Source organism: Cannabis sativa, chromosome X (genome assembly GCF_029168945.1).
Source record: "Cannabis sativa cultivar Pink pepper isolate KNU-18-1 chromosome X, ASM2916894v1, whole genome shotgun sequence".
NCBI lineage: Eukaryota > Viridiplantae > Streptophyta > Magnoliopsida > Rosales > Cannabaceae > Cannabis > Cannabis sativa.
The window spans coordinates 48,020,916-48,033,268 of NC_083610.1; positions in this window are offsets into that span (position 1 = coordinate 48,020,916).

The following is a 12,353-nucleotide window of genomic DNA, read 5'->3' on the forward strand; positions in this document are numbered from 1 at the left end:
CTAGAGGTGGTGCCGCCTCTTATGAGAATTGAGAGTTATTCTCTCTTGTCCAACATTTTTATCCCATTAAACACCAATTAAAGTGCTGGTAACAGCCATGTGGTGAAGAGACTTTGATTTTCATATGTGATCCTCAAAACACTATAAATAGAGGTCTTGTGTTCACTTTGGGAGAGAACAAATTTCTATCAGAGAGCAAATTGCTACAAACACTATAGGCTTGATAAATCCAGAAAGCTATTTTTATTCTTTTCTTTTCCCTAAGTGCTTGTGGTAGGGGGAAATAAGCTTTTGGACAGAGGTGTAAAACCTTGTTCAAGTCATGGTGATCCCCACTAATCTACACTCAAGGTTGTGAGTGAGTGTATATATATATATATATTATTCTCTTGTTATATATATACATATTGTATATTACATGTGTTATACACTTGTGGTTGGTGTTGAGATTGCTCTCACATCTCTTATATATATGTTATTTATGTATTGTGTTTTATGTGTAGCCTATTTCTTTGAGTTGTAATTCTTCTCTTCATCTCTATATTCTCTATTTTATGTGTATATTTTGTTTAGTGTTGTAACTTATTTAATCTGTGATTTTGTCCTTTGTATTATTTATCATAGAGTTGTAATCTTGTTGGTTTGGTATTTCTATTGGAGCACAACAATTTCCAACACCAACTACGTACACTCAAGTACCAACTGATACAGTTTGACAATATATCTTTGTTTTTTTTTTTTGACAAAGTGATTAGAATCACTCATGAAAAGAAAAATTGTTTGATTCATTGTTGTCGTGAAAAGAAAATAAAGTAACCAACATCTCCCAAAACAACCTGATGATAGGTTGTGCCAACTACACTCAAGTACCAACTGATACACTTTGACAGTGTATCTTTTTTTTTTGACAAGTGATTAGAATCACTCATGAATTTACAACGCAGACGTCCGCCACCGGCACTGAAACCTCCTCGAACTAGGATAGCTCATCATCTAACCGCAAAGCATGCTTTGCCAAGCCATGGGCCGTTAAATTTTTAAAGCGAGCCACATGGGACAAAATTGCCCTTGGAAATTTAGACAATAAAGCTATAACATCTCCAAACAATTTTCCTAACTCGTTGAATTATATCTTCCCGTTGTTGATGGCCATCACCAAAGCTAACGAATCTGAATAAACTGCATGAATTGGAAGACCACACATATAAGCTCAATTAAAACCAACCAACAGGGCTAAAGTTTCAGCTTGTAATACTGAAATTCCACCTGAAAAAATATAAAAAAACCAGAAAAATTTTAATTAGAAAATCATCAAGCTGATCAAAATCAATCAAACACCAAAAACTAAACAACTAGATCCCCATATAAAAATACTAGAACTAGCCAAAGGAATTACCCTTTAGCTAGTAGCAACTTAACCCTTGTATTTTACTTCATAATCATATTAGGATTACTATCCCTTACTAAGACCCTAAGACCTAAAAAAAAATTTGATATGTAATCTGGTAACAACAAATAAACCCTGCAACACTCCCATACCTAGGATATCAAAAGTTTCTTTTGGAAATTATCACAATAATGAAATAAGCAACGAATAATCTTTTTAATGTACCCACTATGACTAACCTTTTAGGGGTTTGCTCAATGCAGCGTGGACTATATTATCTTCTGACTATATAACAACACCTAATCCAACTAAGCTCGTGGTGCTCAATACTGTTGCATCCACCATAAGTTTAGAGTGTAAACTCTCTTCTTGTGCACCTCTAAAATTTCTAGCCAAAGCTCCTCTATTCCTTCCATTAGTTTGGAGACTTTTTTTGGGGCGATCCTTCATTGAAATGATCGAATCATAATAATTAATTATCCACTCAAGCACATTTTGTGGTTGTCTTATCTGTTGGCAATGAGTAATCTTATTCATTTCTATTCATATTGCCCAGGAACACATAATTAATTTTGCAAAGGCATCTCTTTCCACCATTTCAAAAGCATAAAGTAAAATATTCTTGAAATTAATCTCTTCTTTTACTTCATGTAGAAAAGAGAATTCCAGAAGATTCCAAATGCCTTGTGAAACGAGACACCAGTAAATTGCATGAGTATTCGACTCTCCTCCAAAACCACATAGCTGACAAGAAGTACTAGAGGCGATATTCCGTCTAAACAAACCATTACACGTACGTAGAATTTCATGATAACCCCTCCATGCAAAATGTAAGATTTTTCTTGGAATTTTCATCCCCCAAAATTGTTTCCACCATAATGAAAACAAATCACTAGCAGATGAAGGTCGAAAATTATCTATAGTCATTGCTAGGTTATACCCACTCCCAATAGAATAACATAGAATAACTACCATGATTCGTATAGTGCCAGAACCACGAATCCTCGTGATTAAACCAACTTAATGGTATAGAAAAAATACATTCTACATCAGATACATTAAAATATTGATTTACTACTATAGTATTCTGTTTCCCTGGTGACTCAATAAAATCTGACACTCTTGCCACCTCATACGCAGGACGTGAACTTGGAAGAAACGAAGGAGGTCTAGGAAACTAAGGGTCTCTAAAAGTCCTAGTATTCGTACCATTGTCGATACTCCGTCGTAGCCCTTATAATAATAAATCTCTTCCCCATAAGATTCCTTGCCATGTTGATGATGGATATGAACCCTTGTCTTCCTCTAAGATGTTAGATACTCTAAAATATCTTTCTTTCATTACTTGTGCCAATATTAATGATGGGTTTATTAAGATGCGCCATGCTTGCTTGGCCAAAAGAGATTGATTATACTGGCTAAATCGTCTAAAGCCTAACCCTCCACACTCTTTGGTTTACAAATCTTATGCCAAGTCCTCCAATAAACTTTTTGTTTATTGTCAACTGAGCCCCACCAATATCTTGTTATTAATCTTTCTATCTCTTCCCCGATGCCTTCTGGAATTTAAAACATGCCATTTGATAAGTAGGCATTGCTTGGATTACAGCTTTCACTAGAATCTCCTTACCCCCTTGCGAGAAAATTTTGGCCTGATATTCATTTAGCTTTTTCCATATTTTATCCTTGATTGGTCTGAATATTGCACTTTTATTTTTTCCTCCTATCATGGGAAGGCCCAAATACTTTTCTATAGCCTGTGTTATTCTCATATTCAATGCTTTTGCAGAAAGTTTTCGCGTTTTCTCAGGAGTATTAGACGAAAAAATACAAAATAGATCTGTGAAAATTTATAACCTGAATCAAAATAAAGAACACATAAGTTAAGGCAATACAATAAGATTAAACATCCCAAAAGGGCTAGGTTATTTACTAAATAAATATATCAACTAATTTGGTATAAAGAACTTATAAATTACTAAATCGAACATTACCTGTCCCGAGCATCGCAAATATAATGCAAAAATTTGTTGAATTGTGTGCAACGAACCCTCGTTTGCGTCTAAGAAAAGTAGACTATCATCAGCAAAAAATAGATGACTTATACTGGGAGCTTCTCTTGCAACTTTCAGCCCAAAAATTTCTTTCTTTGATTCTGCCTGATTAATTAGCGATGAGAGTCCTTATGCGCATATTAAGAAAAGATAGGGAGAAAGTGGATCCCCTTATCTTAATCCTCTAGTTGGCATGACTTCACCATGAATAGAATCATTGATTTGAAAAGAATCACAAACAGATGAAACACATTTCAATATTGTATTCACCCATTCAGACTTGAAACCCATTTTTATCATCATCTTCTCAATAAACTTCCATTCCACTCTATCATAGGTTTTTCTCATATCTAACTTCATTGCTACATAGCATCACCTTCTGACTTTTCTTGCTTTTAAATTATGAAGGCACTCATAGGCAATAAGAACACTATCTGTTATGAGTCTTCCTAAAACAAAAGCACTTTAGTTCTCACTTATTAGTAGTGGTAGCAGGTTTTTGAGTCTATTTATTAGAACTTTAGAAATTATTTTATAACATATTACATAAACTAATCGGTCTGAATTCACTAATCAATTCAGGTTGTTGGACTTTAGGAATAAGCGTAATTAGCGAATCATTAATACTATGCATATCCGTTACCCCTGATAAACAATCTAACACTGCTTTAGAAACTAAAGGGCCAACAATATCCCAGTGTTCTTGATAAAACAAGGCACTCATTCCATCTGGACCAAGGCTTTTATTCGCAGGCATAACAAAAAACTGCTTGTTCAACTTCTTCCAATGTAAAAATCTTCGTCAATGCTTCATTCATGTCATCTGTGACCACTTTCTCAACAACTTGTAACAACTCCTCAATACTTTCATCTGTTGGCATCATAGACGTAAAGAGTGCAGAATAGTATTTCTTTGTGATATCACCTATAGTATCGTTACTTGTATACCATATATGATCTTCATTTAATAAACCTAAAATACAAAACCAAATTAACCTCATACAATTGATTTGTAAAGTACTTATGAGCTAACATCTCATATTCCAACTTGCGTCAGTTTCTCTATATGTACATACAATCAATTATGTGACTTGTATCCATCAGTTGTTATCTATTTAGGTTAAAGCATAACACCTTTTAGAACACAACCTATATTAAAAAGCATATTAACACAATTATTATACATAAACAGTCACATTAAGACCTGAATTTGAAAACACCTTGCATCAACCTATTCTGAACCACTCTTGAAAAAATCACTAGTTGAACTGTTCGATATACTATTTGCCCTAATTAAAGCACATTAAACTATGTTCAATTGCATTTATGTTAAATTTCTTATCCATACTATACTTCACTCTATATGTAAATTGTAATAATAAATACCTCGAATTGTATTATTCTTCTTTCGTGCATTTGCCTTTTTGTAAAAATATTTGGTATTCTGATCACCAGTCTGTAACCATTGGACCATTGCCCTTTGTTTTCAGAAGACCTCTTCCTTTAATAACAGATCGTTAAGTTTATTTTCTAATAGCAAAGATCCTTCGCTGGAACATCCTTTACTTTGCAAATTGTGCATTTGAACTACTTTTTTCTGTGTATCTTTAATTTCTCTAAATAAAGATCCATGCTTATTCTTATGCCAAGTATCCAGGTGTAAAGCACATTGTTGTATATTCTTAATAGTTGATATTAGTGATGTATTTTCCTCAGACCTCCAACAATTCTTTATTAGACTCTTACATTCTTCGTCACCAAGCCAAAGATTCTCAAATTTGAATCTTTTTCTCTTTTTGGAACCTTTTTGCTAGTCCATTTCATCTTTTATTTGTACCAAAAGTGCTCTGTGATCTGAGTGATAATAATCTAGATGCGTCAAGCTTGTATAAGAGAAAGAATTCTCCCATGCTTCATTCACCATTGCCCAATCTAATCTCCCGTTGATACTTTCATTATCTGCACTTTTTGCCCAAGTATATTTATCTCCTTTATAATGCAACAGGTGTAATGCGCACAACTCTAAAGTATTACGGAATTCTTTAATTTGTGTTTCATTTCTATGTCCCCTTTTATTTTAATCATTTTGACTTAAAATCTCATTAAAATCTCCAATCACCAACCATGGTCCTTCTTACACTATTCGTAAATGTTCTAACATATCCCATGTTAGTCGTCTCTTTGATACATTAGGCTTCCCATAAAAATCGTAGAAATGCCAAGTTATTGGATTATTCTCTATCTTCATAAAATAAACAATAATAGAAAATATACTCAAAGAGAATGGGAGAAACTTTATTATGTTGCTCACTAAAACAAACTTTTCAAGATATTCAAAAGGCATGGTTTCTCTCCTGAACTAAGGCTAGATTTACATGAAATCTCTCTTTCTGACCCCTTTGATTTCATTCCCTTTAAACCTTATAGTTTTCTCAAAATAAATAAGGAAACAACTCAAATACAAAAATAAAGTGATTGCATAATATTATATATACTAATAATAATATTACTAAAAATTTCTCAAACCATTATTTTGACCAGCCCTTCATTTATCTCGGTTCCTCCTCAAGTTGGACCTCAGGGAACTGCTGCAATGAGTGATCATAGTTTCCCAAGTGGCTTCAAACATTGGTAAATCTCTCCATTTAATCAAAACCTCCAAATCACCTCCTCCATCAAGTTGGCTTTTACGTACTCCCATTAACTTATCTATTTCAACTACCAATTTGAAATTAGGAGTCAGTTGAGAAGGTAGAGTTGCTAATGCTGGAGCACCCCATGAGCTCGACGAAGTGGAGAAATATGAAAAATATAATGAATGGATGAAGTGACGGGTAGTTGCAACTTGTAAGCGACTTCTTTGATACGGGCAAGCACCTCACAAGGCACGTAGTAGTGTGGGGAGATCTTCTCATTCCTCCGAGCAGCAAGGGTCTTCTGGCGATAAGGTATCAGCTTTACAAACATCCTTTCCCCAATGTGAAATTGTTCATCTTGTTGTCTTTTGTTTTCTGAACCTTTCATCTTTTGCTGAGCTCGAATCGAATGCATCTTAAGCTCATCTATTTGAAAATCCTGCTCCTCCAATATCTCCTCAATTGTTGATACCAGAGTCATGCCTTTCTTATACTGAATCAGGGCTAGGGGGACCCGACCATATAAGATCCTAAAAGGTGTGTGCTTTGTGGCTTTATGAACGAAGTATTATACCCATACAGAACCCATGCCAATCACTGACCCCAAGTACGCAATTTTTTTTGAAGTGTAACACCGTAAATAAGTCTCCAAACAACGATTCACCACCTCTAATTAACCATCCATGAGTGGATGATACACAATGCTATGGCGGAGTTCAATACCCTAGAGCTTGAATAGATCTTGCCAGAAATGACTTATGAAAATCTTATCCTTGTTGGATATGATAGACCTCAGAACACCATGGAGTCGAACCTCTTCCTTCAAAAATACTTCATCTATCGATCGAGCAGTAAAATGGTGCTTTAATGAAATGAAATGAGCATGTTTACTGAGTCAATTAACAACTACTAAAATGGTGTCCATACCATGAGACTTTGGGAGTCCCTCTATGAAATCCATGGTTAAATCTTCCTAAACTAAGGTTGGCAAGGCAATGGGTTGTAACAACCCAGCTGGAGACACACTCGTGTGGACTAGTTCTTTTGACAAGCATCATATTCTTACACCCACTCTGCAATACTTTTCTTCATTCCCAACCAATAAAATTCTGATGTGATTCTCTTAAATGTTTTGTCCTCGCCAAAATGTCTGCCCATAAGTGAGTTGTGGTATTCTCGCAAAATAATAGGAAGAATAGAGCAATTCTTTCGTAGCATCAGTCACCCTTTATAAAATAATTGCCCATGTTCCAACAAGAATCATGTTGTCCTATGCCTCCCTTATTACAAATCAGGAATAATTTTGGAAAGGCAAATATCTTTGTCAATTTCTTGTTTCTCAACACCACAATCAATCCCTTAAGATACCAGTAGATTTTTTATTTCCACAGGTTGATTGACTCTTGACAAAGCATCTGCAACTCGATTTCCAGCCCCCAATTTGTACTAAATGTCAAAATTAACTAAGTTTCCCCCAAGCTGATTAACTTATTCTTCTTCCTCCTGTTTTTATTGAAGAAGGAACAACGTGAGAGTTATAATTTTCACAGATGAGAGGAAATAGGTTTCCAAGTGTCCTCTCGTGTTTGGTGACAATCCAATCTGTTCTATTCTATGCTCTTGTGAAGAAGTAGAAATAGATTGGGACTATGTCACATGCGGAGGGGAGGATTTTCGGTAATCCATGTATCTGCCTCACTTTTATGTTTATATCCAGTTATTGGAGAGTGAGAAGAGAAATCTTGAGCTTCACCAATAGTTTGAATCGGCTGTAATTGACCTTTCGTTGGTTTGCTTGATTTTTTATTTCTCTTCATTTAATTAAAGACATGAACATTCTTCGACTGTTGTTCTCACCAACCTTCATTGTAAATCTAATGCTTTCAATTTTCAACCTAACATACTCTTTTTTTAGGAGATGTTGGTTTTCATGAGGTTGAGGGAATAATTTCGATGAACCTTGGGCGCTAAAGTACATGCTTAGCCCTGATCGATCCTCATGGCCTTTTGCTTAGCCCTGATTAATTCTTCAAGAGCACATTGTTGTTTTTGAGTTTCAAGTGTTTTGGCTTTTGAGTCAGATGAAAAAATTAGAAGCTTAAGGTGTTTGAATTTTTTTTATTATGGTTCTTCATTTTTGAAGAGATTTTTTTTTTTGAAAGTATTTGATGAAAGGATATTACTTTTTGATCCAAGCTTATTCCATAATCCCAAGGTAGAGTCTTCATCAACAACTTCTCTAAGTACTTAATCTCTCAATCTTAAAAGAATAGCACTACGTGCTTTCACCTCGATCTCTTGAGAAACTTTCTTAACATCTTCTTCTTGATGCACAAGGAGCGCTTTGATCTTAATCCACCACAATCCAAAGTCATTCAGACTTATGAGCTTGTCTATTTTATATTTGACAGTAGCCATTCTTGATGAGTTCATGAATCCTTATAAGTTCTTGAAACTCCAAAACTTGATTCTTGAATCTTTGATCTAACCGTGTTGCTCTGATACCATTAGTGGTGAATTAACACCTACCAAAAATAAAATAAAACAAGAACTAAAGAACTAGAATGGCAGAATTAATTAATGACATAAATCAGAAATAAATGCAGAATTAACTAAAGGAAATAGAGACAAAGTTTAACAAGGTTCATCACCCTTTTTGTGGTGATCAATTCCCGAGACGAATAGTCCTTTGGCCAAGCTTTATTTGTCTTAAACAATGGAGGAATAAAGAGGAGAGTACAGAGTTTAATCTTAACAACAAGGGTGTGTTGCACCTCACTCTAATGGTGTCTTGCACATTACAAATTAACTCACTTGAGAGAGATGTGATCAAACACACACATCCTCTTTAACAACCCTCCTCACTCATTGCAAACTTCATTGTCATCTAAATTCCTCTCCAAATTGTCACCTAAAGAAGTAGAACTCAAAGCCTTACATATATAGGAAACTAATAAGAGGGGTACCCAAGTTAGTAAACTGAAATAACTAACTTTTGTGAGTTGACTGGACAGACATGGAACATTTAACAAGTCACATAAATGAGACTAACAGTAGCAGTATACCAAGTTACTAAAATCTCTCACACAAATGTTTATTTTATAACTTCCAATAACCAAGACAAGAGGGAGAGAATTAATGGGTAGTTTCAGCAAAAATAGAGTATTTGAAACCTTCTAGTGAGAGACATGAGATATAATGGGAAAATGGAGATGAAACATGGAAAGAAAGAGAGAAAGAAAGAAGACACTAAGGAGGCATTTGGTTGGGAGGAATGAAAATATAGGAATATGAATAGGAATGGGAATAGGAATAGAATGGAATAAAATTTAAAATGCATAAAAAAAAATTGATAATAAAATAATTAAATTTTTTTTCTTGTTACATTGGAATGGTCATTCCTTTCTTTTTAAAATGGAATAGCCATTCCACCAAAATGGTGGAAAGAGCATTCCCTTGGAATGCTATTCTAATACTTTAAAATGCAACCAAACAAAGGAATGAAATGAAAATTATTTCCTTTCCATTTCATTACCTCCAACCAAACGCCACCTAAGGGTTAGTTTAAATTATGGGAGTGGTATTTGAAGAACAAAAGGGTATAATAGATTTTTTTTTATGTGAGGTAACTTGAAGCGTAGAAACTTAAATTTACCTTTTGAAAAGGGGTGTTGATAAGTGTAAAGTCCTTTTTTGGCAAGTTAGGTGACAAAATAATTTTTCCTTTTTATGGTAAGATTGCTATGCATTCATTTTCGAAATCTTACCTCTTTTATTCGGTTTTAGTTGCCATTTTCCTTGTTTGGAAAGTTGCACTTTCAGCTGAACTTTCCTTTGTTGAAAACTTCTCAAAAGAGAAGGAATTCTCTTTTGGAAAGTTGTCTTTTTTAGGGAAACCTTGTTTATTGCCTTTTCCTTATTGATTTCGATTGTATCTTGATACAATCAGAATATCTAATCTGTTTTTGGCAGGAATCAAGCATTGAAAGAAGATCGGACCCGATTTTAGTAAGTTTCCGTTTAAGGCGGTCTGCTTCGTCAGCAACCGAATCTGATGTAGCAGATCGTGTTTCTTTTGGAAAGTTTTTGTACAGCTGCTAATTCGAACTTGTGGTTGCCTCTTTGGTTTCTATGATCTATAAATAGAGCCTAGTGAGCAACCATTCGGATTACCTCTTCCAGTATTCATTTTTTGCATTTATCTTTTGTGAGAAGAGAGTGTTTCTTTGTTTTGTGAGAGCCTAGTTGTTCACCTAGGTTCTAGTTGTTCTATTTCTGTTCTTACTCTATCCTAGAGGTTGTGAAGAACTACTTGACTGAACAAGAGATTGGTCTTCGGGAGAAGACTTGATAAAGCCTTACTTCGGGAGGAAGTAAGCACTTGGTCTTCGGGAGAAGACTTGCTAAAGCCTTACTTCGGGAGGAAGTAAGCACTCACAATTCAAAGACAAAGGGAGTTCGGGCTTGAAGGTGTTTCAAGAAGTCAGATTCATAAAGTGGATTACAAAGGATTGCGGCAATACTTTAGAGGGAGTCTAAACTTGTTTAAGTCAATTGTCTTTGTAATTTTGATACTTTATTAATTGATTTCATTCTCTGGGCGTGGCCCCGTGGACTAGGAGTGTTCGTGAGAACACTGATACCACGTATAAATCTCTTGTGTCAAGTTATTTATTTTTCTACAAATATTTTATATTCTGCCTGTTCAGTTTTGCTGTATGCGAATTACTTTCTGCTTCTGCAAACGCTTACAGTTTTATATTTTCTTATATACAACTGACATTTGCAAAAACACGGTTTTTTAATTGGTATCAGAGCGGGACACTAAACTCTTAGTGTGGTCCTATAACGTTTTTGTTAGAATGTCATTTTTTGCAGAAGGAAGTTCTATTTCTAGACCACCATTGCTTAATGACTCTAACTATCCTTACTGGAAAGTTAGAATGAGAGCCTTCATCAAATCTCAAGATGAGAAGGCGTGGAGAATGGTTCTATCAGGTTGGTCTCCTCCAGTTGAGACAGATTCTTCAGGTAATACTATTATAAAATCTGAACTGGAATGGTCTATTGAAGATGATAAACTATCTGCCTACAATAGCAAAGCCTTGCATGCTATCTTTAATGGTGTAGGTGAGGGTTACATTAAACTTATATCATCTTGTGTTTCTGCTAAGGAAGCTTGGGAGATTCTTCAAACTCAGTTTGAAGGAACTTCTGATGTGAAAAGATCTAGATTTATCATGCTTCAAACTAAATTTGATGAGCTTAGAATGTCTGATAATGAAACTTTAACTGAATTCTATGAAAAATTATCTGACATTGCTAATGAATATTTTGCTCTTGGAGAAAAGCTTGATGATTCTGTTCTTGTGAGAAAAATTGTTAGAGTCCTTCCAGAAAGGTTTGATACTAAACTTTTGGCAATGGAGGAAGCTAAAGATTTTAGCACTATGAAAGTGGAAGAATTGATGGGTTCCTTACGTACTTTTGAATTAAATCAACAGATTAAACAAAAGGACAAACCCAAATCCATTGCTGATAAAGGTAAAAGTATTGCTTTGAAAGTTGCTGATAATGAAAATTCTGATAGTGAATGTGATGATGAGATTGCTTTATTAACTAAGAATTTTCAGAAATATATGAAAAAGATGGGAAATAAAAAGAATATTTCGAAAGGTTCAAAAGGTAATACTTTCATTAAACCATCTGTCTCTAACAAAAAGGGAATTCAGTGCAGGGAATGTGAAGGTTTTGGGCATATTCAATCTGAGTGTGCAAACACTTTGAAAAAGAATAAGAAAAGTTTCAATGTCACTTGGAGTGATGATGAAACCGAAAGTGATGAAGATATTACTGAAAATGTTGCCCTAACCTCTGTTATGACTAATGTGTTGTGTGATTCACAGGTGAAAGATAGATTGGTATGTATGAATAATACCACCAAACAAGAGGAATCAGATTCTGATGAGTCTGAAATCTGTGAAGAATCTCTTGCTGAATCATACAAAGTCATGTATGAAAAATGGATTCAGGTTGCTTCTGAAAATAGAGAGTTGAATAAATTGAATAAAAAATTGTCTCATCAGATTGAAATGTGTGAGTTGAAAATAAAAGAATATGAGACAAGTGTTTGTGATAAAGATGAAAAAATCTCTCTATTGAAGAAGGAACTTGAAAACTTTAAGAAAAATGTTCAAATGCTTAATCCTGGATCTTCTATTTTTGAAAAAGCTCAGAATGCAGGTCAGAGAGGTTTTGCAGGCCTTGGTTCTAATG